Consider the following 23,560-nt stretch of genomic DNA (forward strand, 5'->3'; position numbering starts at 1 on the left):
TTTTGAATATATAAAATGAAACTTGAATATATAGAATGATCTTTTGAATATATAAAATGAAACTTGAATATATAGAATGATCTTTTGAATATATAAAATGAAACTTGAATATATAGAATGATCTTTTGAATATATAGAATGAAGTTTGAATATATAGAATGAAACTTGAATATATAGAATGATCTTTTGAATATATAGAATGAAACTTGAATATATAGAATGAAACTTGAATATATAGAATGATCTTTTGAATATATAGAATGAAACTTGAATATATAGAATGATCTTTTGAATATATAGAATGAAACTTGAATATATAGAATGATCTTTTGAATATATAGAATGAAACTTGAATATATAGAATGATCTTTTGAATATATAGAATGAAACTTGAATATATAGAATGAAACTTGAATATATAGAATGAAACTTGAATATATAGAATGATCTTTTGAATATATAGAATGAAACTTGAATATATAGAATGATCTTTTGAATATATAGAATGAAACTTGAATATATAGAATGAAACTTGAATATATAGAATGATCTTTTGAATATATAGAATGAAACTTGAATATATAGAATGAAACTTGAATATATAGAATGATCTTTTGAATATATAGAATGAAACTTGAATATATAGAATGATCTTTTGAATATATAGAATGAAACTTGAATATATAAAATGAAACTTGAATATATAGAATGATCTTTTGAATATATAGAATGAAGTTTGAATATATAGAATGAAACTTGAATATATAGAATGATCTTTTGAATATATAGAATTCTCTGCCTTTACAAAATGGCATCAGCTGAACTATTTCAGTACTTTTTAGAGCTTGACAACTGTTTTGCGACAGCTGTTCAAACTGCAAATGGTAGAAATAATTTTAATTTATACTACGTCACCTTGAAGAACACGTTTTCATTATTGCAACATTTCTAGTGCTCATGAATAATGTTCAACAAAATGTTTCTGGGAGAAGATTATGCACACTTCTTGAGGGAATTTATCAATCACTGATGGAGATGTCAACTGAGCTAACACTTCGAGCAGAAGCTGAAGCACATGTTATGGGCTCATTATATCATTCTACATCTCAAAGAGGAAGGTCAAGGTAAGTGATAAAAATGGAAACAAATTCATTCATAATGTGTATGGCACTTGAAAGAGTCAAGAGATGGCAAACAAGATAATGAATGCAAGAAATAAGTTAACATATTTCTTCTTTTGTTTCTAACTTTTTTAGGTACAACATACCAGCTACTCAGCTGACTGACATGCGAGACTTGGGGTTTAGTTGGATGGTCATATCTCAAATGTTGTCAGTAAATGTTGGAACACTGTACAACCACAGGATACAACTAGTGGACTATGGAAATTTGCAATTTGAACAGCTGTCGCAAAACAGTTGTCAAGCTCTAAAAAGTACTGAAATAGTTCAGCTGATGCCATTTTGTAAAGGCAGAGAATTCAGAAACACATCATCTCTAAAAAAGAGGTTCATACATTCTATATATTCAAAAGATCATTCTATATATTCAAGTTTCATTCTATATATTCAAAAGATCATTCTATATATTCAAAAGATCATTCTATATATTCAAAAGATCATTCTATATATTCAAGTTTCATTCTATATATTCAAAAGATCATTCTATATATTCAAGTTTCATTCTATATATTCAAAAGATCATTCTATATATTCAAAAGATCATTCTATATATTCAAGCTTCATTCTATATATTCAAAAGATCATTCTATATATTCAAGTTTCATTCTATATATTCAAGTTTCATTCTATATATTCAAAAGATCATTCTATATATTCAAGTTTCATTCTATATATTCAAAAGATCATTCTATATATTCAAAAGATCATTCTATATATTCAAAAGATCATTCTATATATTCAAGCTTCATTCTATATATTCAAAAGATCATTCTATATATTCAAAAGATCATTCTATATATTCAAAAGATCATTCTATATATTCAAAAGATCATTCTATATATTCAAGTTTCATTCTATATATTCAAAAGATCATTCTATATATTCAAGTTTCATTCTATATATTCAAAAGATCATTCTATATATTCAAGTTTCATTCTATATATTCAAAAGATCATTCTATATATTCAAGTTTCATTCTATATATTCAAAAGATCATTCTATATATTCAAAAGATCATTCTATATATTCAAAAGATCATTCTATATATTCAAAAGATCATTCTATATATTCAAAAGATCATTCTATATATTCAAGCTTCATTCTATATATTCAAAAGATCATTCTATATATTCAAGTTTCATTCTATATATTCAAAAGATCATTCTATATATTCAAGTTTCATTCTATATATTCAAAAGATCATTCTATATATTCAAGTTTCATTCTATATATTCAAAAGATCATTCTATATATTCAAAAGATCATTCTATATATTCAAAAGATCATTCTATATATTCAAGTTTCATTCTATATGTTCAGAAGATCATTCTATATATTCAAGTTTCATTCTATATCAGGAATGGAACCTGGACAAGATGGCGCCAGTATGTTCAGCTCGCCGTCACTCCTCCTCCTGTTTTTTGGTTTTTTGTTTGCTGTTCTTTGCCTTAACTGTGGAAATCAACTCGCTCCGGACTTATGACCGGCAAACTCTCTTTATTATTCGAGACTCAGCAGTGTCAGCGCCTTTGTCCTCTGTCTTTGATGGACAAACAAGCGGTGTGCCTCCACTGTTCGATGGTATTCCACCTTACCTACGACGCACCTGGTTCCTCCCTCCCAAGCTACACCGGAAAAAACGTTGGAGAAGACGAGGGAAGCGAAGTGGTCTCCTGGCTCGCACAAAGGCATTTCTATCACTCTCCTGCCTGGCTGATCCTCCCCTCGCTCAGATGGGTTTCTGCTACTCTGCTGCGGTGAGGGGCTCACTCCAGCCCAGAGGACCCTGGGTGAAAACCGTCTCTCAAACTCCGCCTGCTGTTGCTCCGGCTTTACCGGTAGGCCCGCTTCTTGGCCCGCGCCTCCCTCGGTCATCTGGCTCACTCCTCGCCATGCCGGCGGCGGCGTTCTCCTCTGGTAGGCGACTCTCTGCCATCTCCGGCCCACGCCTGGTGTTTGCTCCCTTCCTGCGTGACTCTCCGGGTCCGTCGCTCGCTGTTTCCGTTCCGGGTCCTCGGTCATCGGCTCTCCTACAGCCACGGATCCGCAGATTTGGTGCTACAAACTCTAACCTACGCCCACTCACCTGCATATCAACCCCGATGACAGCTACTGATCTCACCTTATCTATGGCTTTGATCAACACTCGATCCCTCTCCAATAAGACGTTTCTGCTCAAGGATTTTTTCTCTTCTTACGACTTGGATTTTATGTTCCTGACGGAGACCTGGTTACACGCTGGTGAGACTGTGGCTTTCTCTGAGCTTCTTCCTCCAGGCTGTTGTTTTTTAAACACTCCCAGGTCCTCTGGCAAAGGCGGAGGCCTCGCCTGTGTTTTTAAATCTGTTTATGACTGCCATCAGATTTCTTTTTCCTCTTTTTCCAGCTTTGAACTACAGCTTTTTAAACTAAACTCATCCACTCCGTTACTGATTGCAGTGGTATATCGTCCTCCCAAATTTAACAAGGACTTTATCAGTGAGTTTGGGGAATTCCTTTCAGGGCTTTCAGTAGATTTCGATCATTTTCTTATTGTTGGTGACCTGAATATTCATGTGTGCTGTCCATCTAAACCCCTGGTTAGAGACTTTGTTTCACTGTTGGATTCCTTCAACCTTACTCAGTGTGTGTCTGGCTCCACACATGAGAAGGGTCACACTTTGGACCTTGTCATGTCTCACGGCTTGGGTATCCACATCTCTGAAATTTGTGAGAGTGCGTGTATCTCCGATCATTTTCCTGTTCTATTTTCTGCCACTGCACATTGTTCTGATGCTGCAGTTAAACCTCCTTCACGCCGTCACCGGATCATCAATACCCATGTACCATCTCAGTTTTCTGCTGCTTTTAGCAACTCTGAGCTCTCCACGGTGGACTGGATTGATTCCTTGTGTGCAGAAGATTTAACTGCTCTTTTCAACTCAACATGTACTTCTATTTTGGACCTCATCGCTCCCCTAAAAACACTCCGTCCCAAAGCTCACGCTGAACCCTGGATTACAGACTCTGTTCGTGCTCTCAGGCGCACCTGTAGGTGTGCTGAGAGAAAATGGAAAAAGGACAAGCTGCACATTTCTTTTAATATCCTCAGAGACTCTCTTTCAACCTATCAGAAAGCCGTTAAAGAGGCCAAGTCCTCCTACATATCAAACCTGGTTAGCAGTAGTGTCCATAAACCTCAGACTCTGTTTCGTGTTTTAAATTCCATTGTAAATCCTTACACATCCACCAGCCTCACACCTTCTGCCACCCTCTGTAATGACTTTCTAAAGTTCTTTGTAAACAAGATTTCCTCCCTGCAGTCTGTCATTCCATCTTCACCTTCCAATCCCTGTGTTTTGTCTTTGTGCCATTCTGCCTTTAATCAGTTCGAACCAATCTCTCTCTCTCAGCTGCATGAAATAGTCTGCAAGGTTAAGACTACCAACTGTTCCACCGATGCTATCCCCTCTCGGCTTCTGAAGCAGGTTCTGGACTCAGTCGGACCTTTCCTTCTGGTCCTGATCAATGCCTGCCTCAGTTCTGGTTGTTTTCCAACACCCTTCAAGCACGCTGTTGTTCAACCTCTCCTTAAAAAGCCTAATCTAGATCCATCCCTACTCTCTAACTATAGGCCCATTTCCAACCTCCCTTTTCTGTCCAAAGTACTGGAACGAGCCGCCCTCACGCAGCTCCAGCTATTTCTTGACAACAACAATCTCTATGAGAAGTTCCAGTCTGGTTTTAGAGCTCGGCATAGCACAGAAACCGCCCTTCTGAGAGTTTTTAATGATTTGCTTTTAACTGTTGACTCTGGTTGTGCTGCTGTCTTAGTAACCCTGGACCTGACAGCAGCCTTCGACACTGTTGATCACAACATACTGCTATCCCGCCTTCAACATTGTGTCGGTTTAAAGGGCACTGTCTTAAAGTTTTTCCAGTCCTATTTGAATAATAGGAGTTTTTCTGTTCACCTTGGTGAACTGTCATCTCCCAGAGCTCCTTTAACCTGTGGCGTACCTCAGGGGTCCATACTAGGCCCCCTGTTGTTTATTCTGTACTTGCTCCCTCTGGGCGATGTGCTCCGTAAACATAATGTGTCCTTCCACATCTTTGCCGATGATATTCAGATCTACCTCCCTCTGAGGTTGAACTGCAATGTTTCTTTGCAGCCGCTACTCTCCTGCTTGTCTGACATTAAGACTTGGATGACTCTTAACTTCTTACACCTTAATGAAAGCAAAACTGAAGTCATTGTGTTTGGGCTTCCTAAAGATCCCAACTTCTCTCTTGACTTTTTGGGACCCCTAACCTCCGATTGCACTTCTTCCATTAAGAGTCTTGGTGTTATTTTTGACAATGCTTTTAAACTTGATAAACAAATCAGCTCTGTAGTTAAGGGATCTTTTTATCATTTGCGGATTTTAGCCAAAGTCAAGTCTTACCTTTGCAGGAACGATCTAGAAAGAGTGGTCCATGCTTTTATTACTTCACGGCTAGACTACTGCAATTCCCTCTATGCTGGCCTAGATCGTTCCTGTCTACATCGCCTTCAACTGGTGCAGAACGCTGCCGCTCGCCTGTTGACCGGTTCAAAAAAAAGAGACCACATCACTCCGGTTCTCTGCTCTCTCCACTGGCTCCCAGTTGCCTTTAGGATTGATTTTAAAATCTTATTGCTGGCTTTTAAGGTTTTAAATGGCACTGCACCTTCTTACCTGTCAGAACTCCTTAGTACTTATCGCCCCAGGAGATCTTTGAGGTCAGCCGACCTGATGCTTTTAGATGTTCCCAGGTATAAATTAAAGACAAAGGGAGAGAGGGCGTTTGCTGTGGCTGCACCCAGACTGTGGAACAGTTTACCTCCTCACGTCAGACTCTCCAAAAGCCTAGAAACTTTTAAAACCGCTCTTAAAACTCACCTCTTTTCATTGGCTTTTAGAAAGGTTTAATTTATTTGTTTTATATATTTTTATTTTATTTTTATCAGCGAGGTGTTATTACGAAATTGTGTTCTATTGTATTTTATCTGTATTTACTGTACAGCACTTTGGTCAGCCTTGGTTGTTTTTAAATGTGCTCTATAAATAAACTTGACTTGACTTGACTATATATTCAAGCTTCATTCTATATATTCAAAAGATCATTCTATATATTCAAGTTTCATTCTATATATTCAAGTTTCATTCTATATATTCAAGTTTCATTCTATATTCAGAAGATCATTCTATATATTCAAGTTTCATTCTATATATTCAGACTTTGGTTGGAATATATATATATAATATTTTCCTAAAGGGCATTCCATTATATATATATATATATATATATATATATATATATATATATATATACATATATATATATATATATATATATATCTACATATAATATATACACTGGGTGAATGTGCAGTAGTAGCAGCAAGAAGGTGAATTCTGTACATTAATATGAATAGACATCTGACTATTTTACAGGATAGACAATATAAACATATTTAAAATTAAAGGAATTGAAATGTACATTGTGCCTTGGTTTAGTGTCTGGAAGAGTCCTGTCTCAGTCAATTGTAGATGATGTGAGAGGGTGGGTGTGTGTGTTTAGGGCACGGATGGCTTGGGGATAGAAGCTCCTCTTGAGTCTCTCTGTCCTTGCCCGGAAGATGCGGAACCTTCTACCAGATTGCAGAAGTTGGAACAGTTTGTTGCCAGGATGGGACGGGTCCTTCAGTATCTGCGCTGCTCTAGTCCGGCATCTCCTGGTGTAGGTGTCCTGAAGCGGGGGGAGAGCAATCCTGCAGCAGCGTTCTGCTGTACGGATCACTCTCTGGAGAGCTTTTTGGTCCTTCACACAGCTGTTCCCATACCAGGATGTGATGTTCTGTGTGAGGATGCTCTCCACAGCGCCTGTATAGAAAATCCTGAGGATCTTTGGAGAGACCCTGAACTTCCTCAGTTGTCGTAGGTGATACAGGCGCTGCCTAGCCTTTTTGGTCTGGACCTGAATGTGGGCAGCCCATGTCAGGTCTGAGGAGATGTGGACACCAAGATACTTGAAGGACTGCACCCTCTCCACTGGAGCTCCATTGATGATAATGGGCTTGTAGTCTCTGTGCTGACCCCTTCTGAAGTCCACCACCAGCTCCTTGGTCTTGCTGACGTTCAGCTGGAGGTGGTTGTCCTGGCACCACCATGCAAGATTCTTCACTTCATCCATGTAGGCCGTCTCATCGTTGTTGGAGATGGCACCCAACACCACTGTGTCGTCAGCAAACTTCACAATGGTGTTGGAGCCATGGGTGGCCACACAGTCTGAAGTGTAGAGGGAGTAGAGCAGTGGCGAGAGGACACATCCCTGAGGTGCTCCTGTGTTGATGGTGATGCTGTTGGAGAAGCACCTGCCCACCCTCACCACCTGAGTTCTGCCAGTGAGGAAGTCCAACACCCATGCACACAGACGGCTGTTAAGTCCCAGATCCCTCAGCTTTGTGAACAGTCTGCAGGGCACTATTGTGTTAAACGCTGAACTGTAATCAAAAAACAGCATTCGCACATAGTTACCCTGTTTCTTGTCCACGTGGCTGAGAGTGGTGTGTAGGACGTGGGCGATGGCATCCTCTGTGGATCTGTTGGATCTGTAGGCGAACTGCAGCGGATCTGTGGTGTCTGGGATGGAGGAGGAGATGATGTTCTTCAGCAGCCTCTCAAACACCTTCATTACTACCGAGGTCAGTGCAACTGACCGGTAATCGTTCAGGGATGAGGGTTTGCTGTTCTTGGGCACAGGGATGATGGTGGATCTTTTGAAGCATGTGGGGACCACAGACTTCGCCAGGGACTCGTTGAAGATGTAAGTGAACACACCTGCTAGCTGGTCAGCACAGCAGCGCAGCAGACGGCCGGTGATGCCGTCTGGCCCCACCGCTTTCCTTGTGTTCACTCTCCTCAGTGCCGCTCGGACGTCATGCTCCGCGATGCTGGTCACCGGTCTCTCGCTGATGACGTCACTGTCCTCGGTAGTCAGGCGGTAGATAGCATTAGCCGCCTGGCTAACCTCGAAACGGGCGTAGAACCGATTCAGCTCGTTGGTGAATGCAGAGTCGGCGTTGATCGGCGCAGTGTCCCTGGCTTTGTAGTCCGTAATGGTGCGTAGTCCGTGCCACATACTCCGTGTGTCGCCCTGGTGGAAGTGGGACTCCACACGTTCCCGGTACCTGCGTTTGGCATCTCTCACCGCGCGCCGCACGCCGTATGAGGCCGCTTTGTAGGCGCTCATATCGCCAGTGGCGAGACCCGCGTTGTAGGAGGCGGTCCTGGCGTTTACTGCAGTGCGGATCGATCTGTCCATTCACGGTTTCTGGTTTGGGAATGTGGTGGCTCTCGCAGTGGGGATAATCTCCTCCGCTAGCATATTGACGAAGCATACTGCTACTTCCGTAAACTCGTTGATGTCGACTGCGCATGCTCTGAACATGTCCCAGTCTACGTCGTTGAGTGCGTCCTGTAGCATAGCTTCTGATTGGGCAGTCCACCGTTTTACCTCCCTCGTGGTTACTTCTTCCCTCCGTATGCTTTGTTTATACTGGGGAATGAGGAAGATGGCGTTGTGGTCAGACTTCCCAAAAGCCGGGTGTGAGACAGCTTTGTAGCCCTGCTTGTATGGCGTGTAGCAGTGATCCAAAATCCGATCCCCTCTCGTTGGACACGAGACATGCTGGTAAAAGTTTGGCATGACTTGTCTGAGGTTCGCTTTGTTAAAGTCTCCTGCTACAATGAGGGCTGCGCCCGGGTCCTTGTTTTGAAGCGAGCTCAGCACATCATGTAATTCGGACAAAGCCATACCTGTGTCCGCTTGGGGTGGGATGTAGACCGCCGTGGCGATGACCGAGGTGAACTCACGGGGCAGATAGAAAGGGCGGCACTTAATGCTCAGGAACTCCAGATGTGGCGAGCAGCCGCTGGAGAGAGTAGAAATGCTCCTGGCATCACACCACTTTCTGTTTACCATGTTGTCCCTGTCTCCCTTTCTGTTCTGTCACATGATCTGTTGCATTCTCCTTATGCATCTGTCAAGTTCCTAATAACCTCCTTCATGTCTCTCTGCTCCTGTTTTCATAGTGTCATTCACAGTTCAGGTTTTTGCTAGTTCCTATTCATGTTTTGAACTTTCTCCTTTGTCTGTAATATTTCCATCAGCTCAATAAAAAGGCTTGCTTTCTGTTTAAACCTCCTTGGTTGATGGTTCATTGGTTGATGAATGGAATGAAATGGAGTGAAAAAGCAGCCGATATAAAAACACAAACAAAACAACATAAAACAAAAAAACCCCAACAACACTGAAAGGTCCTCAAAAAGCAAGATAAAGTATTGCTCACTTTGAAAAATGAAAGAAAGTCTTGATTCTTAGAAGCAAAACATAAAGAAATGAAGGGTGGACAAGGATATTCGGACAGTACTGTACATACTTACTCGTCGTATGCATTTATTTTGACTGCATTGATTTTTATCACCATAGACAGTATCACAGATGGCTGCAGCTTCTCCATCTGTAAAATGAAGTCTCTAATGTATGGTTGCAAAAATACTTCTGGTCCTATAATAGTCTGAGCTATTGATTTTTTGGTCTCAGTCCCTCATTTCAGGTCACACTGAATAAAAATTTAAGTCCATTTCCCAGATCTTGGTCATATGATGTGATATGACTTGGTATCATATTTGCTACGTGAGTTTCTGAGACCTCTATCTCATCAATATGATTAATACTTGCCATCGTTTCAAAATGTTATCAACAAAACTCTTTTTTTGTCTAAAATGAACAAAAGTTGCCAAAAAAAAGTTGTATCAAATGTGATACAAAAAATCTATAATAAATATTTAATAAAAATATATCATAAACAACATGGTAAAGGAAAAAGAAACATGAATTTAATAATAACCCAATAAGGGTTATTGAACATCTCAGTTCCAAAAAATCAGAATTTTCTGGGTATTTTTTTAACTTGTGTTGAATATGGTACAACTATCAGTCATTTTTAAACACTATGTGTGTTTCGGGAGCCTGACATCCAGCTCAGTGAAAGTCCAAAACAGGTTTAGAAACGACTGAAGGACCTGTATGGCAAATGGATCCAACCGCAAAAAAAAAAACCTAGGAGCAGGTTGCCATATCGTTGAGCAGTTTTATTGCTCGTTGACTCCAGAACTCCAGGTGTGGGTGAAAGAAAGGGCTCCAAAGTCAACGCAGGAAGCTGCTCAGCTGGTGAAAAAGTTTCAAGCAGCTTCAGTCAAATCTTTCACTACACATGGAATCCTGGGTGAGGCCGAGGAAAGAACTGACAAGCATGTTGAACTACGTTTTTCAGATGAGGGAGAAAATGGAGCAAAACACCAAATTGGTGAAGAGGCAAGAAAGTGCAGCAGTGACAGTTGGCCTGTTACAACAGGGCCGCAAGAGAGAGATTGGTCAGCCGAGGACAGCAGGTACTCTTACTGCTGAAAACAAATTTTTTGAACTCAGCTTTCCTAGCACAGTATATGGACCTCGCCATTTAGCAAACAACTTATGAGATCCAGATGCCAGAGAGAAGAAATCCAAACCAGGGGTTCGGTCGGGCACCTTGTCACGCTTGCAGTTAGTGCAAAATGCGGCGGCACGATTTTTAACCGGTAGTAGGAAATTCGATCACATCACTGCAGTTCTGGCTTCCTTGCATTGGCTTCCCATTGAATTTAGGGTTTGTTTTAAAGTTTCCATTACGTGATAGTACCTGGTTACAGGTATTTTTTTAGTACCTGCCCAGTAAGGTTTCCAAGGCAATCTCAAAATGTGACATATACAGATTGCGTGGCAGGGACTGTGCAGTCAATGGCATCACTCAATGAGTCATGAGAGTGACTCCTTCACAAAATCAAAAAAGTTATTTTAGAAAGACAAATTGATCACATTGAGTCATTTGGCACACAACACATTTACAATGCCCCAGAAGGAATGTGTCTTTGCAAAGAATTCCATGAAGCTAAGAGCTTGTGATTTTAAGGGGGCTCGTCCGGGATTTGAACCCGGGACCTCTCGCACCCGAAGCGAGAATCATACGCCTAGACCAACGAGCCACAGATAGCATGTGCTTAACTCTTCAACTCTGAAAGGATAGACTTAAATCGGCCTTCAAATTCAAGCAGGAATGTTTTTAAGCTCTCTTCAGTATTCATTTTTGTACCTTCAGGACTTTGCTACTGACAAGTTCCAACAGGGATGACTCCAGAGGGACTGCACACAGTGAATGAGAAAAAAGGGTTCCCAGTCATCCACGTCATGGTAGTCTGATGAGCTCTGAAAGAAAGCAGCTGGAATTCTCTAAGTGCCTTGAAGACCTTTCACCTCTCCTCTGAGAACCTTCGTTAGATCTAAAACTAAACGTTGGAGAGTCCCAGGTATTTAAAACCCAGAGCGGGTTGTCTTTACCAGGGTCGTTAACCAACTATGAAACACATCACATGAGCCAAGGGGTGGAAAAAAGGTGTGGGTAATTATCAGCAGAGGTGAAACCATTATGAGACCTTCACATATGTAGTTTAACGTCTTTACACCGAAATTGAATGGCCTCAATTTCGATCAGACTTTGTGATCTCTAATAGCCCTTTTCCACTTGCACCTACCTAGCTTGGCTTAACTTGACTCAGCTCGATCTTTAAAGTTTCCATTAGGTGATAGTACCTGGTTACAGGTATTTTTTTAGTACCTGCCCAGTAAGGTTTCCAAGGCAATCTCAAAATGTGACATATACAGATTGCGTGGCAGGGACTGTGCAGTCAATGGCATCACTCAATGGGTCATGAGAGTGACTCTTTCACAAAATCAAAAACGTTATTTTAGAAAGACAAATTGGTGTCACACATAACATTGAAAGGTTTGGCACACAACACATTTACAATGCCCCAGAAGGAATGTGTCTTACCAAAGAATTCCATGAAGCTAAGAGCTTGTGAATTTAAGGGGGCTCGTCCGGGATTTGAACCCGGGACTTGAACCCGGGACCTCTCGCACCCAAAGCGAGAATCATACGCCTAGAACAACGATCCACAGGTAGCATGTCCTTAACTCTTCAACTCTGAAAGGATAGACTTAAATCGGCCTTCAAATTCAAGCAGGAATGGTGTTAAGCTCTCTTCAGTATTCCTTTTTGTACTTTCAGGACTTTGCTACTGACAAGCTCCAACAGGGATGACTCCAGAGGGACTGCACACAGTAAATGAGAAAAAAGGGTTCCCAGTCATCCACGTCATGGTAGTCTGATGAGCTTTGAAAGAAAGCAGCTGGAATTCTCTAAGTGCCTTGAAGACCTTTCACCTCTCCTCTGAGAACCTTCGTTAGATCTAAAACTAAACGTTGGAGAGTCCCAGGTATTTAAACCCCAGAGCGGGTTGTCTTTACCAGGGTCGTTAACCAACTATGAAACACATCACATGAGCCAAGGGGTGGAAAAAAGGTGTGGGTAATTATCAGCAGAGGTCAAACCATTATGAGACCTTCACATATGTAGTTTAACGTCTTTACACCGAAATTGAATGGCCTCAATTTCGATCAGACTTTGTGATCTCTAATAGCCCTTTTCCACTTGCACCTACCTAGCTTGGCTTAACTTGACTCAGCTCGATCTTTAAAGTTTCCATTAGGTGATAGTACCTGGTTACAGGTATTTTTTTAGTACCTGCCCAGTAAGGTTTCCAAGGCAATCTCAAAATGTGACATATACAGATTGCGTGGCAGGGACTGTGCAGTCAATGGCATCACTCAATGAGTCATGAGAGTGACTCCTTCACAAAATCAAAAAAGTTATTTTAGAAAGACAAATTGGTGTCACAGATCACATTGAGTCGTTTGGCACACAACACATTTACAATGCCCCAGAAGGAATGTGTCTTACCAAAGAATTCCATGAAGGTAAGAGTCTGTGATTTTAAGGGGGCTCGTCCGGGATTTAAACCCAGGACCTCTCGCACCCAAAGCGAGAATCATACGCCTAGAACAACGATCCACAGGTAGCATGTCCTTAACTCTTCAACTCTGAAAGGATAGACTTAAATCGGCCTTCAAATTCAAGCAGGAATGGTGTTAAGCTCTCTTCAGTATTCCTTTTTGTACTTTCAGGACTTTGCTACTGACAAGCTCCAACAGGGATGACTCCAGAGGGACTGCACACAGTAAATGAGAAAAAAGGGTTCCCAGTCATCCACGTCATGGTAGTCTGATGAGCTTTGAAAGAAAGCAGCTGGAATTCTCTAAGTGCCTTGAAGACCTTTCACCTCTCCTCTGAGAACCTTCGTTAGATCTAAAACTAAACGTTGGAGAGTCCCAGGTATTTAAACCCCAGAGCGGGTTGTCTTTACCAGGGTCGTTAACCAACTATGAAACACATCACATGAGCCAAGGGGTGGAAAAAAGGTGTGGGTAATTATCAGCAGAGGTCAAACCATTATGAGACCTTCACATATGTAGTTTAACGTCTTTACACCGAAATTGAATGGCCTCAATTTCGATCAGACTTTGTGATCTCTAATAGCCCTTTTCCACTTGCACCTACCTAGCTTGGCTTAACTTGACTCAGCTCGATCTTTAAAGTTTCCATTAGGTGATAGTACCTGGTTACAGGTATTTTTTTAGTACCTGCCCAGTAAGGTTTCCAAGGCAATCTCAAAATGTGACATATACAGATTGCGTGGCAGGGACTGTGCAGTCAATGGCATCACTCAATGAGTCATGAGAGTGACTCTTTCACAAAATCAAAAACGTTATTTTAGAAAGACAAATTGGTGTCACAGGGCTGTCTTCTTTCTCCTCTGCTCTTCTCCCTGTACACCAACTGCTGCACCTCCACCCACCAGTCTGTCAAGCTAATCAAGTTCGCAGATGACACCACCGTCATTGGGCTCATCTCTGACGGGGATGAGTCTGCCTACAGGAGGGAGGTTGAACGTCTGGTGTCTTGGTGCAGCCACAACAACCTGGTGCTGAATGCCCAGAAGACAGTGGAGATTATTGTGGACTTCAGGAAGCACACAGCCCCACTCCCCCCCATCATCCTGACTGACACCCCCATCACCTCTGTGGACTCATTCCGCTTCCTGGGTACCACCATCACCCAGGACCTGAAGTGGGAGCCCACCATCACCTCCGTCATCAAGAAAGCCCAGCAGAGGATGTACTTCCTGAGGCAGCTGAAGAAATTCAACCTGCCAACACGGACGATGATGCAATTCTACACTGCAATCATCGAGTCCATCCTCACCTCCTCCATCACCGTGTGGTACGCTGGAGCCACTATCAGGGACAAACAGAGACTGCAGCGTGTTGTGCGCTCTGCTGAGAAGGTGATTGGCTGCAGACTCCCATCTCCGCAGGACCTGTACACCTCCAGGACACTGCGGCGTGCAGCCCGGATCTCAGCTGACCCTTCTCACCCTGGACACAGTCTGTTTGACCTGCTCCCCTCAGGCAGGAGGCTCCGGTCCATTCGCACCAGAACCTCTCGCCACAAGAACAGTTTCTTCCCCTCTGCTGTTGGACACATGAAGAATAACCACATGACTGTCCCCGCCACTAACACATGACCCTACGCTGTGTCACTGCATCATTTCATGTCTGGCACTGATCACCACCTGCACTCATGTATATATCTTTCTACGTAGCACTCATAATTCTTATTCTCATGTATATATCTCATGCACATATCTTTCTTTCTACATAGCACTTTAATTCTTATTGTTTGCACTGAAGCAATTTCCTAATGTTGTAAACCTCAACATCTGGCAATAAACCCATTCTGATTGGTTTGGCACACAACACATTTACAATGCCCCAGAAGGAATGTGTCTTACCAAAGAATTCCATGAAGCTAAGAGCTTGTGAATTTAAGGGGGCTCGTCCGGGATTTGAACCCGGGACCTCTCGCACCCAAAGCGAGAATCATACGCCTAGACCAACGAGCCACAGGAAGCCTGCGTTTAAGTCTGCAACTCTGAAAGGATAGACTTAAATCGGCCTTCAAATTCAAGCAGGAATGTTTTTAAGCTCTCTTCAGTATTCATTTTTGTACCTTCAGGCCTTTGCTACTGACAAGCTCCAACAGGGATGACTCCAGAGGGACTGCACACAGTGAATGAGAAAAAAGGGTTCCCAGTCATCCACGTCATGGTAGTCTGATGAGCTTTGAAAGAAAGCAGCTGGAATTCTCTAAGTGCCTTGAAGACCTTTCACCTCTCCTCTGAGAACCTTCGTTAGATCTAAAACTAAACGTTGGAGAGTCCCAGGTATTTAAAACCCAGAGCGGGTTGTCTTTACCAGGGTCGTTGACCAACTATGAAACACATCACATGAGCCAAGGGGTGGAAAAAAGGTGTGGGTAATTATCAGCAGAGGTGAAACCATTATGAGACCTTCACATATGTAGTTTAACGTCTTTATACCGAAATTGAATGGCCTCAATTTCGATCAGACTTTGTGATCTCTAATAGCCCTTTTCCACTTGCACCTACCTAGCTTGGCTTAACTTGACTCAGCTCGATCTTTAAAGTTTCCATTAGGTGATAGTACCTGGTTACAGGTATTTTTTTAGTACCTGCCCAGTAAGGTTTCCAAGGCAATCTCAAAATGTGACATATACAGATTGCGTGGGAGGGACTGTGCAGTCAATGGCATCACTCAATGGGTCATGAGAGTGACTCTTTCACAAAATCAAAAACGTTATTTTAGAAAGACAAATTGGTGTCAGACATCACATTGAATGGTTTGGCACACAACACATTTACAATGCCCCAGAAGGAATGTGTCTTACCAAAGAATTCCATGAAGCTAAGAGCCTGTGATTTTAAGGGGGCTCGTCCGGGATTTGAACCCGGGACCTTTCGCACCCAAAGCGAGAATCATACGCCTAGACCAACGATCCACAGGTAGCATGTCCTTAACTCTTCAACTCTGAAAGGATAGACTTAAATCGGCCTTCAAATTCAAGCAGGAATGGTGTTAAGCTCTCTTCAGTATTCCTTTTTGTACTTTCAGGACTTTGCTACTGACAAGCTCCAACAGGGATGACTCCAGAGGGACTGCACACAGTAAATGAGAAAAAAGGGTTCCCAGTCATCCACGTCATGGTAGTCTGATGAGCTTTGAAAGAAAGCAGCTGGAATTCTCTAAGTGCATTGAAGACCTTTCACCTCTCCTCTGAGAACCTTCGTTAGATCTAAAACTAAACGTTGGAGAGTCCCAGGTATTTAAACCCCAGAGGGGGTTGTCTTTACCAGGGTCGTTGACCAACTATGAAACACATCACATGAGCCAAGGGGTGGAAAAAAGGCGTGGGTAATTATCAGCAGAGGTTTCAGGTGAAACCATTATGAGACCTTCACATATGGAGTTTAACGTCTTTACACCGAAATTGAATGGCCTCAATTTCGATCAGACTTTGTGATCTCTAATAGCGCTTTTCCACTTGCACCTACCTAGCTTGGCTTAACTTGACTCAGCTCGATCTTTAGAGTTTCCATTAGGTGATAGTACCTGGTAATAGGTATATTGTAGTACCTGCCCAGTAAGGTTTCCAAGGCAATCTCAAAATGTGACATATACAGATTGCGTGGCAGGGACTGTGCAGTCAATGGCATCACTCAATGAGTCATGAGAGTGACTCTTTCACAAAATCAAAAATGTTATTTTAGAAAGACAAATTGGTGTCACACATCACATTGAAAGGTTTGGCAGCCAACACATTTACAATGCCCCAGAAGGAATGTGTCTTTGCAAAGAATTCCATGAAGCTAAGAGCTTGTGAGTTTAAGGGGGCTCATCCGGGATTTGAACCCAGGACCTCTCGCACCCGAAGCGAGAATCATACGCCTAGACCAACGAGCCACAGGAGGCCTGCGTTTAAGTCTGCAACTCTGAAAGGATAGACTTATATCGGCCTTCAAATTCAAGCAGGAATGGTGTTAAGCTCTCTTCAGTATTCATTTTTGTACCTTCAGGCCTTTGCTACTGACAAGCTCCAACAGGGATGACTCCAGAGGGACTGCACACAGTGAATGAGAAAAAAGGGTTCCAGTCATCCACGTCATGGTAGTCTGATGAGTTTTGAAAGAAAGCAGCTGGAATTCTCTAAGTGCCTTGAAGACCTTTCACCTCTCCTCTGAGAACCTTCGTTAGATCTAAAACTAAACGTTGGAGAGTCCCAGGTATTTAAAACCCAGAGCGGGTTGTCTTTACCAGGGTCGTTGACCAACTATGAAACACATCACATGAGCCAAGGGGTGGAAAAAAGGTGTGGGTAATTATCAGCAGAGGTGAAACCATTATGAGACCTTCACATATGTAGTTTAACGTCTTTACACCGAAATTGAATGGCCTCAATTTCGATCAGACTTTGTGATCTCTAATAGCCCTTTTCCACTTGCACCTACCTAGCTTGGCTTAACTTGACTCAGCTCGATCTTTAAAGTCCTATTATTGGTTTTTAAATCTTTAAACGCTCTGGCTCCTGTCTACTTATCTGATTTGCTGAAGCCACACGATGCTCTGGAATAACCTTCCCCTCCATATTAGACAAGCGTTATCAGTGCAGGTCTTTAAGTCCAGATTGAAAACCTATTTTTATTCCCTGGCTTTTAACTCTGTAGGAAACTGACACCTTCTTATTTATTTGATGGTATTTTTAATTTGGTAGTTGTTTTGATCTGTGTTGTTCAGCACTTTGGTCTGCCTGGTGTGTTCTTAAAGTGCTATACAAATAAACGATGATGATGATGATGATGATCAATCTGCTAAATAAATGGAAAACCCGGGATGGCTGAGGAGGAATCTACACGTGTTGGGCTTAACTTTGTTTCTCTTGACCTTTCCATCTCTCTGTAACTCAGCAGGAAGAATTGCGTGCCATTATTCCACAAAATCTTTTTCAGGAGAACCCTGGGGCGACAAACCTTACGGAGCATGGTATCTTCCTGAAAGGCAGACAATGTACAGGATTAAAAAAATTGGAAAAGTTTTGGAAAAGGGGGTAGCTCTGATGTTCGAGTTGGGGGTTATTGAGCCCTCAACCAGTGATAGGAGCAATCCTATTGAGAAGATGGTGAAGAACGATGACAGCATCCAATTCTGCAATGACTTCAGAAAGGTAAATGCACAGTGTGACTTTGATGCGTTTCCTCTACCCAGGCTGGAAGATCTAATTGAATGTCTGGCCAAGTTCCTCTGACCCAAGGATAATTGACATCTATTTTAGTTTTAGAGTGTCTCTGTGAAATGCACTATACACAGGTACACACACACACAGGTCTTTATCACCAGGTTCCACATTTATTTACAATTTTCCCAGGTTATGACTGAACACAGTCTGACAGCTGTCGGTCCCAGCTGATTTCCCTCAGTCTCCTCTCCGTCTCACTATAAAAAGGGAAGGAAACCATCATCAGTCCAAATCGCCATCAGCTGTTCTCACCGGCATCTCCAGCACCGCCCCATTGAGCCCACTGCACCACTCCTCCCCTGCAGCCGCGCCCAGGACCACACCTCCGCCACAGTCTCGTTATTCTTGTGGGTTGTTCAATGTGTTGAGTAAAGTTCAAAGTCTCCATTATGTCCTTGGGTGTTTTTATGTCCTTTTCACAGTCCCAGTTGACATTAAAATCTCCCATTACAATTATTTCATTAGACTTATTATTTATAGTATGATATTTAAGTAATATCTGTAGCTATTCATAAAAAATATTCTTTGCGGAAGGAGGGCGATATAAATAGATCAACGTAAATGACATTTCTGTGGAAAGAGTGATTTTAACAGAAATATGTTCTACTTCGAGTAAAGTAAGTAAGTAAGTAAAGAGCAATCCAGGTGTTTTTTTACATGCACAAATATTCCTCCTCCTCTTGTTCCAATTCTATCCCTTCTGAATACTGTGTACTCTGGAAAGACAACCGCAGACTCAGGAGAAGAACTTGTGAGCCAAGATTCAGAGATACCCAAAATAGAAATATTGGAATTGCTTAGAAAATGCTCCAGCTGCTCATGCTTTGGTAACATACTGCGAATGTTAATGTGTCCACATAGAAGCCCCTTTGGTTTATTTTTAGTGTCCCAGATTACTTTAGCCTGCTTAAATGTCTTGCAGATCTTTGTTCCTCTGTAACTTTTAATAGCAGGATTTCTTGTCCTTTTGTTGACAATGCTATGAGCATTTAATGATGAGAAACCCTTTACCGGAGACTGTAGTTTGGGTACAGCAGGTGGGGGCCCAGGCAGCCGAGATGGGGGCCCAGGCAGCCGAGATGGGGGCCCAGGCAGCCGAGGTGGAGACCCAGGCAGCCGAGATTGAAACCCAGGCAGCCGAGGTGGAGGACTGAGCAGCTGAGGTGGAGACCCAGGCAGCTGAAATGGAGGCCCAGGCAGCTGAGGCAGAAACCCAGGCAACTGAGGCGGAGGCTCAGGCAGCTGAGGTGGTAACCCAAACAGCAGAAGTGGAGGCCCGGACAACAGGGGCGCAAACACTATTAGCTGCAGATGTAGCCTTACTAACTGGGACGGTGGTTGGAGCACAGTTAGTTGAGGTGGAAAGCAATGCAGAGATAGCTGTGCCCATAGGCTAACTAGGCTAATTAGTTGTAGCCAGTCCAAATCACTGATGTTTGAATTAGGTCCAGGATTTAGTTCTATATCACCAGCCAAAAGTAGCATCAGAACAAGTTTCAGAATCTCCAGCGACAGTTGTGGTATATTTGATTGTTCATGTTTACCTGGGGGTGGTCTAGCATGACCAAAATCCAAGAATCTTGTGAACAAAAGATGTTGACTACATTTGGCTGGGAAAGTGGTATAATTATCCAGCTTTCTTGGACATGTCGAACTCCACAGAATATAAAAATGTATAAAAACAAAAAGACAAGTTAATGTCAAGATCCAGGGGGTTTTAGATGTTTTTTAGGTGGGTTTTTTTGGCAAAAGCACAGGACCTGCCAAGCTGTGTGTCTGCACCCTAGCAGAGATCTTGAATCTTGTGAACAATTGAGGCAGAAGATCCAAGTATAGCCAGTGTACCATCAAGTGGTACTTTTTTCCTAAATTGGTTTGAAAACCTTGTAAAAATCTGGCACCAAAAAGCATTCAAGACTGGGCAGTGCCAAAATAGATGTGCAGGGGAACCTTCATCAGCGTTACATCTATCACACAGGGGGGGATACAGGACTCTCAGTCTGGTTAAGTTTGAGTTTAGAAAAAGTAGTCTGTGAATGACTTTAAACTGGATTAGTTTGTATCTGGCATTTATTGAGCCTTTCTGAATGCTGGACCAACAGTTTTGTCATGGTGAATTGGATTAAAGGACTCAGGTGCGAGACTCCTTGCAGAATGACAGTGGATTTATTTACAGTGAAAAGGTGAGTTAACAGTTCGAGTCTATAATCCAAAAAGGGCAGTGCAGTGATACGGCGACCTCTCCTCACGGTGACAGTGCAGTAATAATCCACAACAACTCCTGGTGCCGGCTCCTCCTCCAATCCCTGAACCCTGGAGGCAGATGAGAAAAAACACACGCTCAATAACGAAAACGTCCTTCTCCTTCACAAACCGGGTATGCTAATCATGACTACGCTACCCGGTTTAGTTCAACGTTCCAGCGTTGGTTGTGACTCAACCGCCCCGTTAAATAGGTCTGCGCTGGCAAGGTAATTCTGCACAGGTGCGATGATTCTAGCTCAGGACACTCCCCTCCGGTCAACTGCCGTTCCGTGCCACGGCTTCCGGAAGTACATGTTCCAGCAGAAAAACACATGCACAGGATGGAGAGGAGAACACGACACAGTACACACAAACACCACAACAAATTGGCAAGACGATCGGTGAGGACCGTCTAGCCATGACAAGTTTGACCATTGGTCCTCAGACAGAGGGACACCAAGGTCTTCAGCCCATGTATTCCTGATTCGATCAGAATCTGCTGGAATTGTAAAGCACTTAAGCTACCTGCGCAGGTGAATGACCTTTTAGATTCTAAGAGTCATGAGGTGTATTTCCCAAAGCCTGACCTGCATAGACCCAATCCATCACAATAACTTATCGGCGTTAAGGGTTTTAAGTTTTTTCACTACCATGTTACATGAATTAGTGTAATTTATAGTCAAAGTTTATCTGTGGAATTGAATCAGTGACTTTATCAGGTATACCACCTGATAAAGTCACTGATGGCTGGTGGCTCCCTGCGCACTAAGGGCTCATACACAGGGACAAGGTGCACCAGGTTGTGATCAGATCTGCCCAGGGGAGGGAGAGGTGAGGAACTGTATGCCTCTTTAAGTCATGTGTATTTCGCTTGATTATTCATCTCAGCTCTTGACTTCTGCTACTGTCTGCCAATGAAGGCTGTCTCAGAATAAGGTATTTGCCATACCTGCTCAATAATTTGAATGGTATGTTCTTTTCTGTGACAAAGACAATAAGCCGACGGACCAGTTGCAGGAACCCAAACATGGCAGGTGTGTTTTATCATGATTCATATAATACTGATGACAGATTTTTAGGCTAATAGTCAGGCTAACACACTTACCTCTCATCTTTTCTTTCCTCACAAAACCGATAGATCCTCCCCTTCTTTTATGTGTCTCCCAGCGCAAATGTTTTGGTTCCTGCAACTGGTCCATCTGGTTATTGTCTCCCCAGAAACACTTCCTTTGTGCTATTGGAAATCTGTTTTTTCCTATATCAGTTGTGTTTTGTGCACTTTGCAGCGTTTTTCTTATTGCTTGTGTTTTCTTAAGTTGTAGTCCGTTGGGCCTCTCAGGGCCACCGTAATTCACCCACCCTTGACAAAATGCAGTTACACTTCTCTTCATTGAATGTGGACTAAAGATGCATCTTTAAAAGGGTTTGTAATTATAACTAGTGAATCGCTATCTGTACTGTTCATTCAACTGAGTGCTTTATGAAATACTGTAAAAAAAAAAGTGTATTCACAGAAATATGAAAATGAAAGTAATCAATGTAATCAGCTTTAAAGCTGTACTTGTGTTTGTTAAGCATGGTGGAGTTTCCAAGCTCGACACTAAATAGGTAGGTAGCTGCTGCCTCAGGAGCTTTACAAGCATCTCAGTCCAGTTTTAAGTTATATTCTAACTCACTCAAATCTAAAACTGTGTGGAGAGGGTCCACACCTTCTGGTTCTTTGGTGTCCCCATCTCCGCTGACATCTCCTGGACAGACAACATCACAGCGGTCATCAAGAAGGTCCAACAGCTGCTGTACTTCCTGATGGTCCTCACGAAGTACAAACTGGACCTCAACCTGTTGCTGACTTTCTACCAGAGGTGGGACCAAGTCATTGTTTTGCAAGTCTCAAGTAAGTCTCAAGTCTTTATCCTCAAGTCTCAAGTCAAGTCTCAAGTAATGTCAGGCAAGTCAGAGTCGAGTCTCAAGTCACTGGTGTAAAAGTCCGAGTCAAGTCACAAGTCTGAAACTTTGAATTTCAAGTCCTTTCGAGTCTTTAAAAAAAACAAAACGAAAAAATAATGTTGCAGTTATGCTAAATGTAAATATTAGACCATGTAATTTTTAAATCTGTGTTTTTCTCAACACATGACAAAATAGTGAACTTAGAAAATATACACAAATTGTGAAATTGCACCTCTTTAAAATGCAGCTCAATTAAACCTAGCTCCAAGAATAATTTTCACCGACAGTTCTGAGATAAGCTGCATGTTATTCTTGGATGCGGTTGTAGGACCGGCTTTAAAATCGCATGACAAAAATATCATACACATTAAAAAAAAACTGTATCACCAACGTAGCCTGGACAACATTTGCTAGTTAGATGAAGTCAGCTATCTCATCGTAGCATATTTATATGCATATTTATAATTATACGGTTCTTGGAGTGAGCGCACACACTCATGAAGTTTAGTAACTTCAGGTCACTGCAACAAGCCCAGGTACAGTTTACCGACGGATGGGTGCAGGACCTTGAAATGCACCGTGTAGAACGAAAGACCATCGTACGTATCATAAGTTTACCAGTCTCACAAATCGTCGTCATAAATACACATTCCTTAACCGTTTATTAATAGGACCTTTGAGCTCAACGGTAATTAATTAACAGTGGAAATAATTTCTGGTACCCATCACAGAAATGTAGCAGTGACAATAATATTGTATGCTGTAATCGTACTGGGCAATTGGTGATACAAAAAACCTGTTTTATCCTGTGAATAAAAGTATATGTTTTTTTGTTTGTTTTTTTTTTCTTTTTTTTTTTCTTTTTTTCTTTTTTTTTCTTTTTTTTTTGTCGCTTCTTTTTCCTCGGGACTGTGCTCCCAAAGTTTCATCAGCTTTCCAACAAGGAATAACAACATCCTGGAACAGCAACGTAAGG

The 23,560-nt window shown here is 42.1% G+C and overlaps 3 non-coding genes across 3 annotated transcripts; all 3 read right to left on the reverse strand.

Moving 5' to 3' along the window:
• Nucleotides 1-11,197: 11,197 nt before the first annotated feature.
• On the reverse strand, nucleotides 11,198-11,269 carry trnap-cgg (transfer RNA proline (anticodon CGG)). The gene has a single exon. It is a non-coding gene; the product is annotated as a tRNA-Pro (tRNA).
• Nucleotides 11,270-15,073: 3,804 nt separating this feature from the next.
• trnap-ugg (transfer RNA proline (anticodon UGG)) lies at nucleotides 15,074-15,145 on the reverse strand. Its single transcript has one exon. It is a non-coding gene; the product is annotated as a tRNA-Pro (tRNA).
• Nucleotides 15,146-16,991: 1,846 nt separating this feature from the next.
• On the reverse strand, nucleotides 16,992-17,063 carry trnap-cgg (transfer RNA proline (anticodon CGG)). The gene has a single exon. It is a non-coding gene; the product is annotated as a tRNA-Pro (tRNA).
• Between the last annotated feature and the right edge of the window lie 6,497 nt (nucleotides 17,064-23,560).

Source organism: Mchenga conophoros, linkage group LG18 (assembly GCF_057382185.1).
Source record: "Mchenga conophoros isolate Kocher_MC1m ecotype Shallow Benthic linkage group LG18, M_conophoros_male_GT1.1, whole genome shotgun sequence".
Taxonomy (NCBI): Eukaryota; Metazoa; Chordata; class Actinopteri; order Cichliformes; family Cichlidae; genus Mchenga; species Mchenga conophoros.